The sequence below is a fragment of the Oryctolagus cuniculus genome, chromosome 4, assembly GCF_964237555.1.
Source record: "Oryctolagus cuniculus chromosome 4, mOryCun1.1, whole genome shotgun sequence".
Lineage (NCBI taxonomy): Eukaryota > Metazoa > Chordata > Mammalia > Lagomorpha > Leporidae > Oryctolagus > Oryctolagus cuniculus.
The window spans coordinates 114,633,934-114,656,202 of record NC_091435.1 but is presented as its reverse complement, the minus strand read 5'-3'; the positions used below and the strand labels follow the sequence as shown (position 1 = coordinate 114,656,202).

Below are 22,269 nucleotides of genomic sequence, written 5' to 3'. Positions count from 1 at the left end.
TGATCAATTTCAGTTCACAATTGATCATAATGAAAGGACTAAGAGTCAAAGGGAGCACATAAACAAGTCTAGTACCTGCTAACACTAACCGATGGAATAAATAAAGGGGAGAGTGATCCAACATGGGAAGTGAGATACTCAGCAGACTCATAGAATGGCAGATGTCCTAAATAGCACTCTGGCCTCAGAATCAGCCCTAAAGGCATTTGGATCTGGCTGAAAAGCCCATGAGAGTATTTCAGGCATGGAAAGACAAGACACTCTGGCAAAAGATCTCTGCGAGTGAGAACCAAGTGGAAAGAACAGGTCTTCAAAGAAGGAGGTGCCTTTCTCTGAAGGGGGGAGAGAACCTCCACTTTGACTATGACCTTGTCTAAACAAGATAAGAATCGGAAAACTCAGAGGGCTTCCATAGCCTTGGAAACTCATGACTGGAGCATAGGGAGACTACTGATGCCATAGACAGGAGTGCCAATTTGTAAAGTCAACAACAGGAGTCACTGTGCACTTACTCCTCATGTAGGATCTCTAGCCTTAATGTGCTGTACATTGAGATTTAATGCTATAACGAGTACTCAAACAATATATTTCACTTTGTGTTTCTATGGGGGTGCAAACTGTTGAAATCCTTACTTAATGTATACTAAACTGATCCTCTGTAAAAAAAAAAAAAAAAAAAAAGAAATTATCAACTCCCAACTTGACTCTCACTGGGATTAAACATGACAATAGGTCTGATCTGATTTCATCATCATTTAAAAAAAATCATCTATTATTTTTCACTTTATGTTTCTGTGTGGGAGCAAACTGTTGAAATCCTTACTTAATGTATACTAAGCTGATCTTCTGTATATTAAGATAATCGAAAATGAATCTTGATGTGAATGGAAGGTGAGAGGGAGTGGGAAAGGGGAGGGTTGTGGGTGGGAGGGACGGTATGTGGGGGAAGTCATTGTAATCCATAAATCATACTTTGGAAATTTATATTCATTAAATAAAAGTTTAAAAAAAATTTCCAGTAGTTCTATGTGAAAATAAACTCCTAGTTAGTGTTAACTCAGTTGATATTTTGAACTACCTTGTCAATTTACTTAAAACATTTAAGTGTATCATTTTTAAGCACTAATATACCTTGAGTATATTTATTCTAATGCATTAATAAGTACATTTTCTCTCCATGAGAAGAGAAACAAAAGTTTTTATGAGATGGTTTGGTGACAGTTGTAAGTGAATGAACGATGCAAACTATTAAGACATATAGCATTTCCTTTTCCTTAAAGTTTTAACTGGCATATACAATTACATATAATTTTTTGTTTATTTATTTGACAGGTAGAGTTACAGACAGTGAGAGAGAGAGAGAGACAGAGAGAAAGTCTTCCTTCCGAGATACACAGCAGACTCATAAAATGGCAGATGTCCTAAACAGCACTCTGGCCTCAGATTCAGCCCTTAAGGCATTCGGATCTGGCTGAAAAGCCAATGAGAGTATTTTGGGCATGGAAAGCCAAGACACTCTGTCAAAAAAAAAAAAAAAATGACCTAAATGAAAGATCTCCGTGTGTGTGATCAGTGGAAAAAAACAGGTCTTCAAAGAAGGAGGTACCTTTCTCTGAAGGGAGGAGAGAACCTCCACTTTGACTATGACCTTGTCTAAATAAGATAAGAGTCGGTGAACTCAAAAGGCCTCCATTGCCTTGGAAACTCATGACTGGAGCATAGGGAGATTACTGATGTCATAAACAGGAGTGTCAATTTGTAAAGTCAACAACAGGAGTCACTGTGCACTTACTCCTCATGTAGGATCTCTGTCCTTAATGTGCGGTACATGTGATTTAATGCTATAACGAGTACTTAAACAGTATTTTTCACTTTGTGTTTCTGTGTGAGTGCAAACTGTTGAAATATTTTCTTAATGTATACTAAACTGACCTTTTGTATATAAAGAGAATCGAAAATGAATCTTGATGTGAATGAAAGGGGAGAGAGGGCATGAAAGGGGAGGGTTACGGATGGGAGGGAAGTTATTGGAGGGGGAAAGCCACTGTAATCCATAAGCTGTACTTTGGAAATTTATATTCATTAAATAAAAGTTAAAAAAAAAAAGAAGAGAAAGTCTTCTTTCCATTGGTTCACCCTCGAAATGGCTGCAACAGCCGGAGCTGTGCTGATCCAACGGCAGGAGACAGGTGCTTCTCCTGGTTTCCCATGGGGTGCAGGGCCCAAGGACTTGGGCCATCCTCCACTGCACTCCTGGGCCACAGCGGAGAGCTGGACTGGAAGAGGGGCAACCGGAACAGAATCCGGTGCCCTGACCGGGACTAGAACCCGGTGTGCCGGCGCCGCAAGGCGGAGGATTAACCTAGTGAGCTGTGGCGCTGGCCCAGTTTCTCTTTTCACACATTGATTATTTTTTGCAACAAGAGTCATCTTGTTATGAAAAAAAATTAATGATTTCTTTTCTTTTATTCCCTGTGTTTTAGGTTGTTATGTGAAAAATCATTGTTTATACTGACATCTTGAAGTTTTTCCTCTAGTATTTTCATAATTTTCCATTTTATATTAGATATTTGATCAATTCTGAATTTATTTTAGTACACAATGAAAGACAGAGGTCTGACTTCATTCTTCTGTATATAGATACAGTGTTTCTTACTACAATTTATGCTAGAGACTACTCTTCTCACAATTTCAGTCTTGGTACCTGTGTCAAAAAACCATTAGCTAATGTGCATTGTTATATGCCAGTAGCAAACTTTTTTTTTTACTATTTTATTCTATTTTCAGTATAGCTGCATAGTATATTTTAAGTCCAGTATTGTGATACTTCCAGCTTTGTTATTTTTGTTCTTTTTTTTTATATTGGGGATATTTTGTTGTTTCACACTAATTTTAACATTTTCTTTTGCTTGTTCTTACTGAAAAATGTCACTAGAATTTTGGTAGTGATTTTATTGAACCCCTAAATCACATTGGTAGTATGGACATTTTAACAAGATCAGGTCTTTGAATCCATGAACCAGACTATTATTGAACTTATTTATGTTATCATCAATTTCTTTCATTAATATTTCATAGTTTCCAGTGTACAGATCTTTCACTTTCTTGATAGTATATTTTATTTTATAGCTATTGTAATGGGATTTCTTTATGTTTTCGAATACTTTTGATGGTGTATAGAAATGCTACTCAGGGCCGGCACTGTGACATAGCTGGTAAAGTCTCCACCTGCAGTTCTAGCATCGCATATAGGTGCCGGTTGGAGACCCAGATGCTCCACTTCCAATCCAGCTCTCTGCTCTGGCCTGAGAAAGCGATGGAAGATGGCTGAAGTCATTGGGCCTCTGCACCTGCGTGGGAGACTGCAGGGAAGCTCCTGGCTCCTAGTTTTGGATCAGCATAGCTCTGGGCCATTATGGCCATCTGAGGGTGAACCCGTGGATGGAAGATTCTCTCTCTCTCTCTTTCTCTCTCTCTCTCTCCTCTCTGTCTCTCTACCTCTGCCTCTCTGTAAATCTGCCTTAAAACAAATAAATAAATCTTAAAAAAAAAAAGAAATGCTACTGATTTTCTTTTGGACAAAACAACTAAGAAAATGTGAATAGAACAATAGTGACTGAGAAAACTGAAACAGTAATGAAGTATTCCATTAATGAAAAGCCCAAAACTTAATGACTTCACTGCTTAAATCTACCAAACATTTGAATAACAATCAATACCAACCCTTTACAAATTATTCAAAAATCATAGAAGCAGGAATTCCTCACAACATATGCTAAGAGACCCACATCATGCTGATGTCAAAACTAGGTAGGTATACCAGGAAAACAAACTTACAGACCAATATCTTTGATGACTATAGATGCAAAAGTCTTCAAAAACACTAACGAAACTATTTAAAGAACACATTAAAAAGATCATTGAACATGGTGAGGTGAGGATCATGCCAGGATGTAATGATAGTTCAACAAAAAAAATTAAGAAATGCAATATATCACATTAACCAAAGGAATGACAAAAGTATGATTATCTCAACAGATGCAAACAAAGATAAAAAAATGATAACAGGCAAACATTCCTTCATGATAAATATCTCAACAGAACAGGTACTTAAGGAACATGTTTCAAAATAATAAAGATCATATGTGACAAAATATACAGCTAACATCACACTGAATATGGAAAAACCTGAAAGCTTTTCCGTTAAGATTGTAATAAGACAAGGATGCCTTTTTTCACAGTTCTCTTCAACATGGAAGTCCTAGCCAGAGAGATTTACCAAAACAAAAAATAGATGGCATGCACATTGGAAAGGAGAATGTCAAATGACCCCTATTTTTAGATAAGATGGTCCCATATGTAGGAAACCCTAAAGATTTCATGAAAAACTTTCAAAATCAATAAATTAACTAATTTTAATGATACAAAATTAACATGAAAGTCAGTAGTATTACTGTATGCTGGTTTGGAAGTGGCACTGCTGGGATTTGAACGGACATTCTGATACAGGAAGTTTGTGTCACAAACAGTAGTTTAACACATTGTACCACAACATTGGTCCCTAAAATGCCTTCTGATTCCTAATAAGTGCAAGGTCCATTAATTACTAAGAGGATTTGATAAAATTTACATAAATTAAGTTGAAATTTATCTGCTCTTTTTTAAATACCATCAATTTTTCAGTTATGACAATGACAATGTGCTATTTTGTGGCATTAACTGTTTCAGACCCTGTAGGAGGTGTTTCACAATTGCTATTATCTATGGTATTCACAGCAACCCTATTACATGGTTGTTAATATTTTCAGCTTTTTACAAAGTAGGAAATTGAACTTCACAAAGAAATTAGTGAATTTATAAAATCACGAAGAATAAATGTTTATGTGGCAATTATCCCAAATGCTTTCTCATCATAGCTTTTTTACAATGATAGAAGGCTATCTTTCTCAATTTATGGGGTAAATTCGTATTCTATTGTGTATTATATAGAGGGCCAGATATTAGAATTATTATACAAACTCGTTCAAGAAAGATGGGATAAACGAAAGGAAAAATTATTGGAATCTATTTTTTTCTTTAAAAAATCCATTTTAGGGGCTGGTGCTGTAAACTCATGTGGAAGACTTGAAGAAGTTTCAGGTCCTTGCTTAGGCCTGGCCCAGCAGCCATTTGAGGAGTACAACAGCAAATGGGAAGTCTCTGTCTCTCCTTCTCTCTGTTACTGCCTTTCATTTTAACAAACAATTTTTTTTTAAAGAAATAATTTTAGGACGGCGCTGCGGCTCAACAGGCTAATCCTCCACCTGCGGCACCAGCACTTCGGGTTCCAGTCCCGGTTGGGGCGCTGGATTCTGTCCCGGTTGCCCCTCTTCCAGGCCAGCTCTCTGCTGTGGCCCGGGAAGGCAGTGGAGGATGGCCCAAGTGCTTGGGCCCTGCACCTGCATGGGAGACCAGGAGAAGCACCTGGCTCCTGGCTTCTGATCAGCGCCTCAGCACACCGGCCGCAGCGGCCATTGGGGGGTGAACCAACGGAAAAGGAAGACCTTTCTCTCTGTCTCTTTCTCACTGTCCACTCTGCCTGTCCAAAAAAATAAAAAATTAAATAAATAATTTTAGATTAACAAAAGTGATTAAAAATATTCAAATAAGGAACAGGAGATTCCAGAGTGCATTAGAAAGTGAATACATTGAAAAAATGAAATTTCATAAATACTTTTACATTTCATCACTTTTTCTGAGTAAATTAAGTACCATGCAGAGAAAAATTTCCTGGAGTCCTCTTTATGAATTATTATTTCTTTGCAATTTTTTTTTAGTATAGCTATTTCCAATATTCTCTTTCTGCTTTTTTTTCCTGTCACATGTATTCTGCTCTTTTTAGTTTATACAAGTCTCTGTCTCTTAGCACTTTTATCACAAAATAGATGAAACAGAGAACACAATTAATTTAGGAAATTCTGTTTACAGATCTAGTAAAGGGTGTAGTAGCAATTAAACTAACGGCTTGTCCCTTGCCCTCCCACGGGATCAGTAGCTAATAGGCCTAATTAGTCATTATAAAGAAATGGTTTATTCAGGGTTGTAAGTGCAGAGACTAGAGTAAGATAGCCTCTGGAGAGCCTGTGGCATTAGAATTCCCCTTTTAATATATTTTTAATTTTTTTAAAGGAGTAAGGGTAACATTATCAAGCAGTGTAATTAACATGGGTAAAATGAAACAAACAAACAAACAAAAAAGAATTCTCCCTTTTTAACACCCCCCTAAAAATATCCAAATGGAAAACCTTAGTCATTATGCATTGGCATTAAGAGTTCTTTCAACTACATAAAAATGGCTGTAAAATGTCTATATTGTGATTCATCAACTCACTGACCAACAAATATGGGCTTTAAATGCTCTTACAGGATTCAAAACTTCCCGACTATCTGTACCATGTTACAGCAGTTAAGTTTCCAATGGGCTTTCCTTCCAAATACAGATGGTCTGTAATTAAAAGCAAGCCAGCCTAGTTCCAGCTGCAAACTCTTCACTTCAATGAGTCTCCTCCTACTAGTTCCCTCATTTTACACATCAGTGTGTGAGAACACACACATATTTTCTGTATTACAGTAAAGAGTGAACACTTTGGTTTTTGCTTTTACAAAAACTTAAGTGGATATATTACTGACTATATGACCTTAATGTTTTCCACAGTTTAGTTAAACTTTAAAAAGATTTCTTCTTTAATATAGTGTTTCCATAATTTTTTTGATTACTCTTTTGCTTTTTCCGATGGCCCATTGTTCATTCAGTAGCCTGTTGTTCAGTTTCCATATGTTTACATATATTCTAGAGATTTTTGAGTTGTTGATTTCTAGCTTTATACCATTGTGTTCAGAGAAGGTGCATGGAATGATTTCAATTTCAATTTTTTTTTTGATTTGCTGAGACTTGCTTTGTGGCATAGACTATGCATCAGTTCAGCCAGCTTTTCGGTGTAGTTTGTAGGCTTTTCCACATTTAATATCATCTCATCAGCCAATGTGGATATTTTGACTTCTTTCTTTCCAGTTTTGATGCCCTTTAGATATTTTTCCTAATTGCTCTTCCCAAAACTTCCTTTATGATACTGAATAAGAGTAATTAAAGTGGACATTCTTGTCTAGTTTGAAACATGAGGGGAAATGTTTTCAGCTTTTCCCCATTTAGTATGAAATTGATTGTTTGTCCGTCATATAAAGCTTTTATAATTTAGAAGTGTGTTTCTTGCATAGTTCATTGTTGAAGGTTTTTATCATAATTTACAACCTTTTTGATTTGGTTTTTGATTCAGTTTGCTGGTATTTTTGAGAGTTATTGCATATAAGTTTATCAGGAATATTGGTCTGTAGACTTCTTTACACATTGTGTCTTTTTTGGTTTTGGTATCAGACTGATGCTGGTTTCATAAAACCATTTGGTAGAGTTCCATCCTATACAGTATTTTGGAATAATTGAAAAGTATTGGGGCCAGCACCACCGCTCAATAGGCTAATCCTCTGACTGCAGCGACAGCACCCCGGGGTCTAGTCCCGGTCGGGGTGCCAGATTCTGTCCAAGTTGCCCCTCTTTCAGGCCAGCTCTCTGCTGTGGCCAGGGAGTGCAGTGGAGGATGGCCCAAGTGCTTGGGTCCTGCGCCTGCATGGGGGACCAAGAGAAGCACATGGCTCCTGGCTTCAGATCAGCGTGCTGGCCTCAGCGGCCATTGGGGGATGAACCAGCGGAAAAGGAAGACTTTTCTCTCTGTTTCTCTCTCTCTCTCACTGTCCACTCTGCCTGTCAAAAATAAAATAAAATAAAAATAGAAAACAAAAGTATTGGATTACTCCAATTCCTTTCTAAATGTTTTGTAGAATTCAGTAGTAAAGTCATCAGTCCCTGAACTTTTCCTGGATGGAAGAAGTTTAATTACTGTATCAATCTCTTTTCTATGATCTATTTAGATTGTATATATTTTCTGAATTTATTATTGGTATCTTATGTATGTCGAAGAATTTTACAATTATTTGGTCATTTAACTGTATCTCAATTTCATATAGATATTCTTAATTCTTTTTAATTATTTTGCTTTTATTTTTGTCTGATTCAGCTATTTCAGAAGTCTTGTCATACAGGTCAAGAATTATTTCCGGCTGGCACTGCAGCTCAGTAGGCTAATCCTCCGCCTTGCAGCGCCAGCACACCGGGTTCTAGTCCTGGTTGGGGCACCAGATTCTGTCCCGGTTGCCCCTCTTCCAGTCCAGCTCTCTGCTGTGGCCAGGGAGTGCAGTGGAGGATGGCCCAAGTCCTTGGGCCCTGCACCCCATGGGAGACCAGGAGAAGCACCTGGTTCCTGCCTTCGGATAGGTGGGGTGCGCCAGCCGCAGAGCACTGGCCGCGGCGGCCATTGGAGGGTGAACCAATGACAAAGGAAGACCTTTCTCTCTGTCTCTCTCTCTCACTGTCCACTCTGCCTGTCAAATAAATAAATAAATAAATAATTATTTCCTTTGGTCTATTTTGATGTTAAGACTGTCAATCACATTTTTTCTCACCAATCTAAGATTTCACCTCGCAATTTTCTTTTTTAAGATTATTTATTTATTTGAAAGGTAGAGTTCAGAAATAAAGAAGAAAGTACATACACACACACACACACACACACACAGAGGGGGAGAGAGAGAGACAGAGAGACAGAGAGAGAGAGAGAGAGGTTTTCCATCTGCTGGAGTCTAGGAGCCAGAGGTCCATGCACATGGGCCATCTTCTTTTTTTTTTTTTTTTTTTTTTTTTTTTTTTTTTGACAGGCAGAGTGGACAGTGAGAGAGAGAGACAGAGAGAAAGGTCTTCCTTTGCCGTTGGTTCACCCTCCAATGGCCGCCGCGGCCAGTGCTCTGCGGCTGGCGCACCCCACCTATCCGAAGGCAGGAACCAGGTGCTTCTCCTGGTCTCCCATGGGGTGCAGGGCCCAAGGACTTGGGCCATCCTCCACTGCACTCCCTGGCCACAGCAGAGGGCTGGCCTAGAAGAGGGGCAACCGGGACAGAATCCGGCGCCCCGACCGGGACTAGAACCCGGTGTGCCGGCACCGCTAGGCGGAGGATTAGCCTAGTGAGCCGCGGCGCCGGCCCACATGGGCCATCTTCTATTTTCTCAGGTGCATTAGCAAAGAGCTGGATTGGAAATGGAGCAGTTAGGACTTGCAGAAGCCAGCTTACCACACTGCTCCACAATTCTAGCACCCATCCAAAATTTCCGTTTGATTCCTCTTAGTGATTTTTATCTCCTGAGTCAGTTTTTCATTTTAATTCACATCACTCATTGATTTTATCATTTATTTATTACCTGTCTGAATTCTCTTGCATCACTTTCAGTTTCCTTACAATCATTATTCTGGCATTTCATAGATTTCCCTCATCAGGATCTAATTATAGAGTCCTCTTGTGTTTTTGGAGGTATCATGCTATGTTGCATTTTTGTATTTCCCTACTTTGACATCTGCACACGGATTAAAACAAATGATACAAAGAGTATGCTTCTGGGCTCATCTAGAACCAAAGCCAATTCAGTAAGCCAAGTGATACTCTGTATTCAGTCCAAACCGTACACTCTTTTCCAATAAACCTACTCCATAAAAAAGTGACTATTAGAGAAGAAGTTCATTTAATAGTTTACCGTTGACCAAATACTGGTCAATTTAGAAATCAAAAAAATTAAAGAGCAATAGATTAGAATACACCAAGTATATGAAAAGTATACATTGCTAATTTTATTAATAAGACAGAACATATTGGACCATTTTAGAATATGCAAAAGAAATCAACTAATTTGAAAATTTGTGAATATAGGGAAACTAAATGCATTTTTTGGCCGACGCTATGTCCTAGTGGGTGAGGCCTGCCAGCATCCCGTATGGGCGCCAGTTCAAGTCCTGGCTGTTCCACTTCCCATCCAGCTCTCTGCTATGGCCAGGGAAAGCAGTAAAGGATGACCTGAGTCCCTGGCCCTGCACCTGCATGGGAGACCTGAAAAAAGCTACTGGCTCTTGCCTTCGGATCGGCATAGCTCCAGCCTTTGCGGCAAACTGTGGAATGAGCCAGCAGATGGAAGACCTCTCTCTCTCTCTCTGCCTCTCCTTCTCTCTCTGTGTAACTCTTTCAAATAAATAAACCTTACAAAAAAAGGTGCATTTTACTTTTCTTTCATGAACTGTTCATTAAGGTAACAAAATTATTGAAGAATTAAAATTTGTTTATAGAGGTATTCTGAACAATAAATGAAGACAAATTATAAAATTAAGAATGAAAAGGCAACTTTTTAAAAATGCTAATTGAGGGGGCCAGCACTATGGCATAGTCTGCAGTGTCAGCATCCCATATGGCTGCAGCTTCAAGACTCAGCAGTTCCACTTCTAATCCAGCTCTCTTCTATGGACTGAGAAAGCAGTAGAAGATAGCCCAAGTGCCTGGGCTCCTGTACCCATGTGGGAGACCACGAAGAAGCTCCTGGCTCCTGGTTGTGCATCAGCCCAGTTCTAACCATTGCAGCCATTTGGGGAGTGATGGAGTGGATGAAAGACCTCTCTCTCTGCCTCTGCCTCTGCCTCTCCCTATCCGTAAGTCTGCCTTTCAAATAAATAAATAAATCTTTCTAAAGAAATGCTGATTGATTGCTTTGAAAGGCAGGGCAACCAAGAGTAAAGGAGAGACAGAGAAAAAAGATCTTTCACCTGGTGATCTATCCCCTAAATGGTGGCAACAACCAGGTCTGAGCCAGGATGAATTCAGGAACCAGAAACATCACCTGGGTTTCCCACATGGGTGACAGGAAAACAAGAATGTGTACCATCTTCCACTGTCTTCCCAGGCTCATTAGCAAGAAGCTGGATTGGATGCCAAGTAACTAAGGACTCAAACTGGCATTCCAACATGGGATGCCAATGTTGTATGTAGTGGTTTGTTTCCCCCTTATAAGGTATGTTAAAACAAACAAACAAACAAACAAAGATTGTTGAGAAGCATTGAAACAGAGAATATATAACTATAAATTTTGAGTGGTAGACTCCTAATTGAGGGTTCTATAAGGTTTGCAAAATCACTGGGTCTTACACTGGCAAGGCAACCACATGTGGTACTTGAAGCTCAGTATATCTATAGCAGGTTAATTTTTAAACGATAATTTTACTACATGACTTGTGGATGATGTTATAGATATCTACTAGCCCTTGTCAGAAAAAGGTTCCCCACCCGTTCCATAAACAGAGGATATTGTGAGAATTTAGAAGTCACCAGGGCCCTTAGGTATCTTTTTATTGGATGATGTGAACCAGAACAAAGGACACACTGAAGTTAGTACTGGTGTATTCAAGGCAGCTAACGACAGTGAGGTAGGAGTCGTGGGTCTCTCAGGCTTCCCTCAATTATGGAACTATAAAATCTAAAGGAAATTTGTCGTATTCATGGTGAGCTTCTTCTCTTAACCCTTGATAAAGAAACAGAAACCCAAGAAATTCTGGAGAAGCCAGAGGTAATTCAAAGTTGGCCATTCTTCCTTTAATCCTTGCAACCAGAGAAGTCATATGCCATTACACTGGATAATTTTTCACACCTGTTGACACAGTTTGGATATCCTTATAATATATATTCTCCACTTTAATCTTAGTTGTTAGAAAAGTTCTGTCATATTACTTTGTTATCCAGGAAATTCAAAAATAGCTTCTGATGTAATAAATTTGCAAAGCATTATCAGTGCCAAATACCCTGTATTTGGGAAAAATCCTTCTTTAAAGAACACCAGGGGCCGGCACTGTGGTGCAGCGGGTTAACTAACACCCTGGCCTGAAGCACTGGCATCCCATATGGGTACTGATTCTGGTCCTGGCTGCTCCACTTCCTATCCAGTTCTCTGCTATGGCCTGGGAAAACACTAGAAGATGGCCCAAGTCCTTGGGCCCCTGCACCCACATGGGAGGCCTAGAAGAAGCTCCTGGCTCCTGGCTTCGGATCCGTGCAGTTCTGGCCATTGCAGCCAATTGGGGAGTGAACCATCGCATGGAAGACTTCACTCTCTCTCTCCCTCTCTCAGCCTCTCCTCTCTGTAACTCTGACTCTCAAGTAAAATAAATAAATCTTAAAAAAAGAATACCAGGTGATTAGTCTCTTTATATTTTCTACAAATTTGTTGAAATCCATAAGGACTGATTAACTAGGAAAAAAAGTGTACAGGAGTAGGCATCTGGTGTAGTGGTTAAGACCCTGCTTGGAAGGCTCATATCCCTTATTGGCGAACCTGGGTTCCAGTCCCAGCACTTCTCTCAGTTCTAACTTCTCACTAATGAACTCCCTAGGAGGTAGTGAGTGATGGCCCAAGTAGCCGGGTCCCTGCCACTCACATAAGTTATCCAGATTGAATCTGTTGCCCCTAGCTTTGACCAGGGCCAGTCCTGGATGTTGTGACAATTTGGGGAGTGAAACAGCAGATGAGCATTCTCTCTACTCCACAAGTCAACTCTCTCTATTCCTCATGTCAGTCTCTCTCCTTAACTCTCATTCTCTCTTTCAGCCTTTCAATAAAAAATGAAACTAAAAGTTAAAGAAAATAAATATATAGAATATTAATGTGCCTTTTTGGAAAAAATAAAATTTTATTAAGATTAAAATAATTTTTAAATCTGACATTTTTAAATCTATTTATTGTCATTTCCACTCATTACCACTATTATAGCCTGTACAAATTACAATAAATTATTTATATATATCATTATGAATATTAGTATTTAAAATAGAAAATTTGAACAAAATTATATTAAGTAAGTTTTGGTGTTTGGTGTTTTGACAACTGTGCATTTTGAATAGTAGAAAGCACAGTGATTTTATTGAAGTATATTTCATTTTTCAACACAAATTTGACCCTTACAATTGATCATGAGCTAATGATCTCAAATAAAAGCAACTGTTGTTTTAAAAAGATATTGTTTATTGTCACAGCATATGTGTTGAAATTAAAGTTTTTCATAGAAAATTATTTTTAAATCAAAATTTTATAGGGAAATAGTAAAAGAACTTTCTTATGCTTTTCTTTATGAGGGATGACTTTGTCCATAATGGAGCATTTTTCAAAAAAAATCTTTTACAACTTTGATATTTTTTCAGAACAAATTGCTTTCAAGTATATGAAAGACTTTAAGGAGGTTTCTGAATAATGATAAGGCCAGTAGAAATTAAGTAAGCCTGATAGCTTGCATTTTTTTATTGTGAACACATTTTATGACTCAACAACATTGCAATGTTTTCCTAATTTTTGCTAAAAAAGGGAAGTAAAATAAGAGTTTATTGTGGCAATACTTCATACTGGCCTACTTCTGTAAATTGTTTTTAAGCTCCAGGGTATAAAGAGGAACATTCATGTTTTTAAATTGGATACAAAGCAGTTTTTATCCTGTAACTGTTATAGCATAAATTATCAAATAGAGACTATTGGATATGTCTAAATGTGTTGATGCTCAGTAAATTATAGGCATGTTTTTTGTTGTGCTGTACCTGATGTAAGCTTATTTAGATTTTATTGATTAGTTTAGAGATATAATACAAGTTATTAAATGTTTCAGTCTCTAATAACAAGACTTTCAATACATGTGATGCAAACCCAATGAGGTATTACAGTCTATCTTTTTTGTAGATGAAATATAGTTTCAATCTTTATTTCTGGATAAAAAAGAGAATCTTATAAAGCAAATAAAAATTTAGCAATCACAAATATTTATATTGAGGAAAAGTAGAAATATAAATGGCTTTTAAAAACATTGAAATTGATCTCTCAAGTGATCAATTTCAGTTCACAATAGATCACACTGATAGGTCTAAGAGTCAAAGGGATCACACAAACAAGACTAGTGTCTGCTAATACTAACTGATAGAATAAAAAAGGGAGAGAATGATCCAACATGGGAAGCAGTTTACACAGCAGACTCATAGAATGGCAAATGTCCTAAACAACACTATGGCCTGAGAATCAGCCCTTAAGGCATTCGGATCTGGCTGAAGAGCCCATGAGAATATTTTAGGCATGGAAAGCCAAGACACTCTGGGGGGGGAAAAAAAAAAAAAAAGAAGGACCTAAATGAAAGATCTCTGCGAGTGAGATCCCAGTGGAAAGAACAAGGCCATCAAAGAAGGTGGTATCTTTCTCTGAAGGGAGGAGAGATCTTCCACTTTGACTATGAGCTTGTCTGAATAAGATCGAAGTCAGTGAACTCAAGAGGCTTCCATAGCCTTGGTAACTCATGACTAGAGCCTAGGGAGATTACTGATGCCATAAACAAGAGTGTAAAATTGTTAAGTCAACAAGAGGAGTCCCTGTGTACTTACTCCTCATGTGGGATCTCTGTCCTTAACGTGTTGTCCAATGTGAATTAAAGCTATAACTAGTACTCAAACAGTATTTTACACTTTATGTTCTGTTTTGGTGCAAAGTAATGGAATCTTTACTTAATATATACTAAACTGATCTTCTGTATATAAAGATAATTGAAAATGAATCTTGATGTGAATGGAATGGGAGAGGGAGCAGGAGATGGGAGGGGTGCGATTGGGAGGTAAGTTATGCGGGGGGAGCCACTATAATCCATAAACTGTACTTTGGAGATTTATATTTACTAAATAAAAGTTAAAAAAAAACATTGAAATAATTCTGAGAACCATCAAAGTTTAACCTTGAAGATATTCTTATATGATGTATATGAAGACAAATTAAAGATTGGTTTCTTCCCTACTTTGGGAATGCTGTTGTTTTGATTAGAATCTACTTTTCGTAACAGTACTTTTAATTTGCTAAACATCTATAGTGTTCCTCTCCATATTGCTTAACATGAATTAAATTTCTTAGTTTGTTTTATTTTGAAAGTAACAGTTGTAGTTTTCATTTTTTTTTTTTTTTGTAGATGTTGACTTTAATATGAGGGAACTAAGATTAAGATTAGATTGTTTTTAAATCCCTATCTTGGGGCCAGCACTGTGGCATAGTGGATAAAGCCGCCACCTGCAGTGCCGGCATCCCATATGGGCACTGGTTCAAGTCCTAGCCGCTCCTTTTCCAATCCAGCTCTCTGCTGTGGCCTAGGAAAGCAGTAGAAAATGGCCCAAATCCTTGGGCCCCTGCACCTGCGTGAGAGACCCAGAAGAGGCTCCTGGCTTCGGTTCAGCATAGCTCCGGCCTTGCAGCCAACTGGGGAGTGAACCAGCGGATGGAAGACCTCTCTCTCTTTCTGCCTCTCCTTCTCTCTCTGTGTAACTCTGACTTTCAAATAAATAAATAAATATTTAAAAAAAAATTTGTCTCCAAATCCTTATAGTAAAATTACAATAGCTAAAAATGACGTTCTGCTTTTTAGATGGGAAAAGTAAACTGAAACACCACGAATAAGCAGAGTTTCTTCACACTATGTTAAATATAATAAATTAATATTGTGCTTTTCTAAGTTCTGATGGATGTTTTGCTCAGTTACACTTACGCAAGTCAGTTACATTCTATTCTATGCACCATTTCTAATTATAAGTGTAAAATTATCGCTTCTCAGCCTGTTGGCTAAGACCAAGTGTAGTATCTGTTCTTATCAGTTTAATAAGTGTAAAATTAGTCCTACAAATGTTAGCCTTATTTATATTACTTTACAAAGTCCACATTACTAACATTACTTCTAATCTATTCTCTAAACTGACTTAGCGCATCACTGACAACCATGAGAATAGCATTGTCATCAACTAATTAAAAACAACTTTAAAATCAGAGGAAACTGTTTTACTCTAACAGCTTTGTCTCTATTGTTCAATATTGTTAGGATATTTGGGAATTTTAGGCCAATATTTGAACATTGGGGGTGGGATTTCCCTTTGTGTGTTTGTGCATCCTTCAATATTTTTTTTTCTATAGGGTTCTGTAATTGTATTGTAGATTTCTTTACCATCCTTGATTAAATTTATCTCAAGACATTTAATTTGATTCATAACTATTTTGAATGGGATTTCTTTTTTATGTCCTATCCCTTCAAGACTGTTCTTCATGTATAAAAACACTATTGACTTTTCTGTTATGATTTTGTATTGTACAACTTTGTTAAATTAATTTACTGCTTCTAATAGTCTCTTGATGGAGTCTTTCAATTCTCTTATATATAGAATTATTTCATCTGCAAGCAATGATAATTTGACTTCCTCATTTCCTACTTGTATGTTTTTTTATTGCTTTGCTCTAATCACAGTTAAACATGAAAATGTAGAAAAAAAGCACACATTTCTCTTCATCATTGGACATTGTAAATGTAATTGCTCAAATGAATAAAGTCTTTTTCTAGTGGACTTATCAAGCATTTTATAGTGTCTATAGTCATTCCTTTGTCACATATTGCCTGTCAAATAAAGAATGTCTGTACAGCTTGTCAAAGCTCAAATACAAATATACATATATATTTAATGTATTCTGAGTCCCAGTTGACACTTTTATCACACTGTACTGTATCTTTGCCTTTTAAAAATATTTATTTATTTATTTATTTGTTTGAACATCAGAGTGATAGAATTGGTAGGGAAGGCAGCTGCAGGGGAAAAGAGAGAGAGACCTATCCACCAGTTGACTTCCCAAATGCCCTCAGCAGCTGGTACTGGGCAAGGTTAAAGCTAGGAGCTTGGACATCCTCCAGGTGTCCCATGTATGCAGCAGGGATCACTCTCTCTACCTCTGCTTCTCTCTCAGAAGCTCTGCCTTTCAAATAAATAAATAAATCTTTTAAAGAAGGTTTATACATGTGTATAAAGTGCATGTTATTTCAACTATATTATTAATATTGATATTAATTTCTAAAGGATAAAATGAATAATTTTTATTTTTCACAGGTGACAATCATGTTTCTGGCTGATTGTGAATCAGTCATCATACTTTTATCTTCTTCATATTGCAAGAGTTAACTATTTCTGGCTGAAAAGCCCATGAGAGTATTTCAGGCATGGAAAGCCAAGACACTCTGGGGGAAAAAAAAAAACCTAAATGAAAGATCTCCGTGAGTGAGATCCCAGTGGAAAGAATGGGTCATCAAAGAAGGAGGTACCTTTCTCTGAAGGGAGGAGAGAACTTCCACTTTGACCATGGCCTTGTCTAAATATGATCAGAGTCGGTGAACTTAGAGGGCTTCCATAGCCTTGGCAGCTCATGACAAGAGCCTAGGGTGATTACTGAGGCCATAAACAAGAGTGTCAATTTGTTAAATCAACAACAGGAGTCACTGTGCACTTACTCCTCATGTAGGATCTTTGTCCTTAGTGTGCTGTACATTGAGATTTAATGCTATAATGAGTACTCAAACAGTATTTTTCACTTTATGTTTCTGTGTGGGAGCAAACTGTTGAAATCTTTACTTAATGTATGCTAAACTGATCTTCTGTATATAAAGAGAAACGAAAATGAATCTTGATGTGAATGGAAAGGTAGAAGGAGTGGGAAAGGGGAGGGTTGCGTGTGGGAGGGACATTATGGGGGGGAAGCCATTGTAATCCATAAGCTGTACTTTGGAAATTTATATTCATTAAATAAAAGTAAAAAAAAAATAAAGTTTATATTTCCTAAATAAAAAATTAAAAAAAAAAAGTTAACCATTTCTATGATGCTTCTTCTGAATAATCAGCTCTCATTAATCTCTGTCACTCCTATACTCAGGTAAACATCATTTCTGTCTGATAATAAAAGTTTTTACATTTTCTTCACTGTCACTAGACAGATATAAAAAAGTGCATGAAGCTTTGTAAACACACTCCTCCTCTCCCCTTGGGAATGACGTAAGGATGTTGCATTTCAGGTAGCAAATTAAATTGAATTAATAGAGTATTGATAGATATGAAGAAGGTAAAGTGTTTTAAAAAATTAAATTAGTTATTGGGCCCTGGGTCGTTAAGTATTTAAATGGAAGTTATTAACACTAGTGGTAGCCATAGTATTTTTTTAACTTATTTAATAAATATATATTTCCAAAGTACAACTTTTGGATTATAGCAGCTTTTTCCCCCCATAACCTCCCTCCCACCTGCAACCCTCATATCTCCCACTCCCTCTCCCATTCCATTCACATCAAGATTCATTTTCAATTCTCTTTATATACAGATGATCCATTTAGTATATACTAAGTAAAGATTTCAACAGTTTGCACCCACAAAGAAATACAAAGTATAAAGTACTGTTTGAGTACTAGCTATACCATTAATTCACATAGTATAACACATTAAGGACAGAGATCCTACATGCGGAGTAAGTGCACAGTGACTCCTGCTGTTGATTTAACAATTGACACTCTTATTTATGACATCAGTAATGACCCGAGGCTCTTGTCATGAGCTGCGGAGGCTGTGGAAGCCTCTTGAGTTCATCAACTCTGATCTTATTTAGACAAGGTCATAGTCAAATGGGAAGTTCCTCCCTTCAGAGAAAGTTACCTCCTTCTTTGATGGCCCGTTCTTTCCACTGGGATCTCACTTGCAGAGATCTTTCATTTAGGTCATTTTTTTTTTTTTCCAGAGTGTCATGGCTTTCCACACCTGAAATACTCTCATGGGTTTTTAGCTGGATCCGAATGCCTTAAGGGCTGACTCTGAGGCCAGAGTGCTATTTAGGACATCTGCCATTCTATGAGTCTGCTGTGTATCCTGCTCCCCATATTGGATTATTCTCTCCTTTTAATTCTAACAGTATTTTTTTTTTTTGACAGGCAGAGTGGATAGTGTGAGAGAGAGAGACAGAGAGAAAAGTCTTCCTTTTGCCGTTGGTTCACCCTCCAATGGCTGCCACGGCTGGCGCGCTGCGGCCGGCACACCGCGCTGATCCAAAGCCAGGAGCCAGGTGATTCTCCTGGTCTCCCATGGGGTGCAGGGCCCAAGCACTTGGGCCATCCTCCACTGCCTTCCCGGGGCACAGCAGAGAGCTGGCCTGGAAAAGGGGCAACCGGGACAGAATCCGGTGCCCTGACCAGGACTAGAACCCGGTGTGCTGGTGCTGCTAGGTGGAAGATTAGCCTATTGAGCCATGGTGCCGGCCTATCAGTTAGTATTAACAGACACTAGTCTTGTGTATGTGATCCCTTTGACTCCTAATGATATCATTATGATCAGTTATGAACTGAAACTGATAGTTTGGAAACTTCTTCTGTGTTTAACCATTGCATTAATTTCGTGGCTGCTATAACTAAATACTACAGAATAGGCAGTTTAACAAGCATAAATTTATTTTCTCATAGTTTCTCGTAGTACTGGAATTCTGTAGGCTGGAAGTGCAAGATCAAAGTGCTAGCAGTGTTGGTTTCTAGTCATACTGTTTCCTTGGTTTGCAGGACACCTTCTTTCAGTGTCCTCACATATTCTTTTCTCTGTATGCATGCAGTATAGGGCCAGAGGTCTATACCTATTATCTAGTCTCTTCAGGGAGAAAACAGCAGTCCTATCAGATTAGGAACCATTCTATGTCCTCATTTGACATTAATTGCCCTCTTAATTCCAGACCTCCAAACACAGTTACATTGAGTGGTAAGGGAACCATAAGGATACATGTGAAAATCTTACATTAAACTAAGCTAATGCTGCACTGCTAAACAGACACAAATAGAAAAGTAAGTCTAATCTATCACATATAACTCCTTAAGTCATGTAGCTTAGAGTAAATAAAAATCAGTATAATGTATTTAATGCTCGTTTATTTATTTTTGTCTCCTTGAAATACAAAGTGATGGAGGGAGAAGGAGAGAAAGATCTTCCATTATCTGTTTATCTTCCTGAATGGACAGAAGATTCAGGGTGTGCCCACACTGAAGGCAGGAGACAGGAACTCCATCTGCGTCTCCTACATGGATGACAGAAGCCAAAGCACTTGGATCATCATTTGCTGCATCCGAGGCATTAGAAAGAAGCTGGATCAGAACTTGAGCAGCTGGGGCTCTAACTGGCACAAGATGTGAGATGTGAACATGGCAGAAGGCACCTGGGCAGCTAAGCAAAGACCCCCGGATGAGTCTGGATGACTGTCTGTGATAACATACAGCTTTCCTGTGTGTGAAGAAGTTGGGGTAGAGTGCTTGGTACAATTTCTTGATTTTCTTTTCTTCCTTGTGAATAAAACTAATGCTGTCTTTCCCCGCTTTGGATTCCTGTTGATTTTTATATTTAATTTGGCATCATAATAATGGTGTGCGAGGAAGGGGTAGAAATAAATACACTGTACGTCACTTTAAGGTAGCCTGGTATACTTTCTGCTATAATAAATCAGAGACAAGGACAAAGTACATTCTAGTTCTGAAGATGTATCTTTGGGACTTGACCCTACTGCTCACTACTTTGTTGTCTCAGTTTCACACCTGCAAAAGAGAAACATTGTATTTCCCTCAGAAAATAGATTTTGATCATAAGAAGTACTGTCCACATCGTAGTAGCTTGAATATAAAAAAGAACAAGATTGTGGTTATCCTTCAGTTGGACAATTGTGTATTAGAGTATAATTTTTAGGATTGTACTTTGAGTAGAAGTTTCCTAAGGGCAAATAGAATAGATTAAATATCTTTCATTCTACTTTAGTCTTATTGACTAAATGCCATAATATGCCATAAATATAGTAATTATACAAAAAATAAATTTAAAAAATTCAACACATAAGTTTCCTTTATATGTTTATCAGTTGTATTTTAGGCAAAAATTACTGTTAAAATTTTATACATTTAGGTAATTCCAGGAAACAATAGTTTTGCAGAGAGATAAAGGAAGAGAGAGGGAGAGAGCGAAAGTGACAGATAAGAAGATACCCTGTTAAAGAGGCTATTTCTATTAAAATAATTGGTTTGATATAAATTAAACATAATCACATGACGTGGTATAAAATATAATGAGTCACTGTTAAATCATATTTTCAAGGAAAATACTCATTATTTAAAGATCTAGCTTCAGATTCCTACTTTGTCATTGGGATTTGTGTACAAAGTTGGTGAGAATTATGATTTGAAATGCATATCTGCTCATTTTGCTGGAACCAATACTGAAAAATGCATACCTTAATCTCTAAAGTAACACTTAGGTGTTTATGGATTTGTTTTTTACTCTTTCACCCTAAAACTTTGTTATCATTTGACAGAACATGGTGAAATTACAGTGATTGGCTGATGGAATTATGTGCTACATTATGAGTGAAATGTTTTGGCTGCATTAAGGGCTCTTCCTGTGCAGATTATAACACACATATAGTCATTTCAGGCTAGTTGGTAATTTGAAGTGCTTTGCTGAATCTGAAAATTCTCATATGATCAGTTATATGCCCTTATACAAGTTTTGCTTATGTCCATAAGGTCAAAGAAATAATCATCAAAAAAACACCTAGTCTGGGATAAACCATAAAAATTAGCTGGATTTTACAGGTTACATCACAATAATCACTTTTTTCTCTTTTTACCTACCTATACCATCCCTCTATTGCCCAATATTTATCTCTTGAAGCCTCTCTCCTGAGGTCCATGCTTTTTGATCATATACCTATCTTCTGAACAATACTGTTTATTCATATAGTCTCCGAGAACCTGAATTTTGTAGTAAGATAGGAATGAATTTAAATTACTACACTCAAATTTAGTACTTATGTGTCCTTGGGAAACTCATAGTTTTTCCTCTGTGTAAAATCACTATACTATAATTATGGCATAAGGCTTAATGTACTGATTTATGTGAAGAGCTCATGATAGTGTCTAGGAACTGCAAACATTAAAAACAAAACAAAACAAAAAAGGTAGTCCTGTAAAAAAACTTCAAAATGATGATGTGAGATACTCTCAAAAACTTCTACAGAAATAAGAACTGATTTCAAGTCAGACCATTGTAAAGGGAGCCTGCGTTTACTGGATCATATGGAGCACTTTATGCCCCGGGAAGTTGTCATTTTGGTCGTTTTTTTGCTTATCATTGGAATATATTCTGACAAATGCACCATTAGATGGTTTTGTCACTGTGGGAACATCATAGAGAGTATTTACACAGAATAAAATCGCTAATGAATAAGACCATGTAAGACCATTGTGTGTGCAACGTGTGGATACTGGTTATTACATTGCGTGAAGCAATTTAGCTAGAAGTTTACCATGAAAATTAGAGACAACAAAGACATTAATAGAGAATGCAATTAAAACCAATGTCTTCCTTGTGGGTGGAGATTCAGAATGAATGTTTTCATGCCCACTTTAGTGTTCTCTGAAATCTCACATCAGAATC

General features: G+C 37.5%; 1 long non-coding RNA gene and 1 pseudogene across 1 annotated transcript in view; both read left to right on the top strand.

Annotated features, from left to right (window-relative positions):
• Nucleotides 1-20,155, top strand: part of LOC127482890 (uncharacterized) — a 129,742-nt gene extending 109,587 nt beyond the window's left edge. Inside the window, exon 3 of the long non-coding RNA XR_007908785.2 lies at nt 19,752-20,155. This is a non-coding gene — a long non-coding RNA (uncharacterized lncRNA). The remainder of the gene's footprint in view (nt 1-19,751) is intronic.
• On the top strand, nt 15,561-15,681 carry LOC127483109 (U2 spliceosomal RNA; annotated as a pseudogene).
• Nucleotides 20,156-22,269: the final 2,114 nt, after the last annotated feature.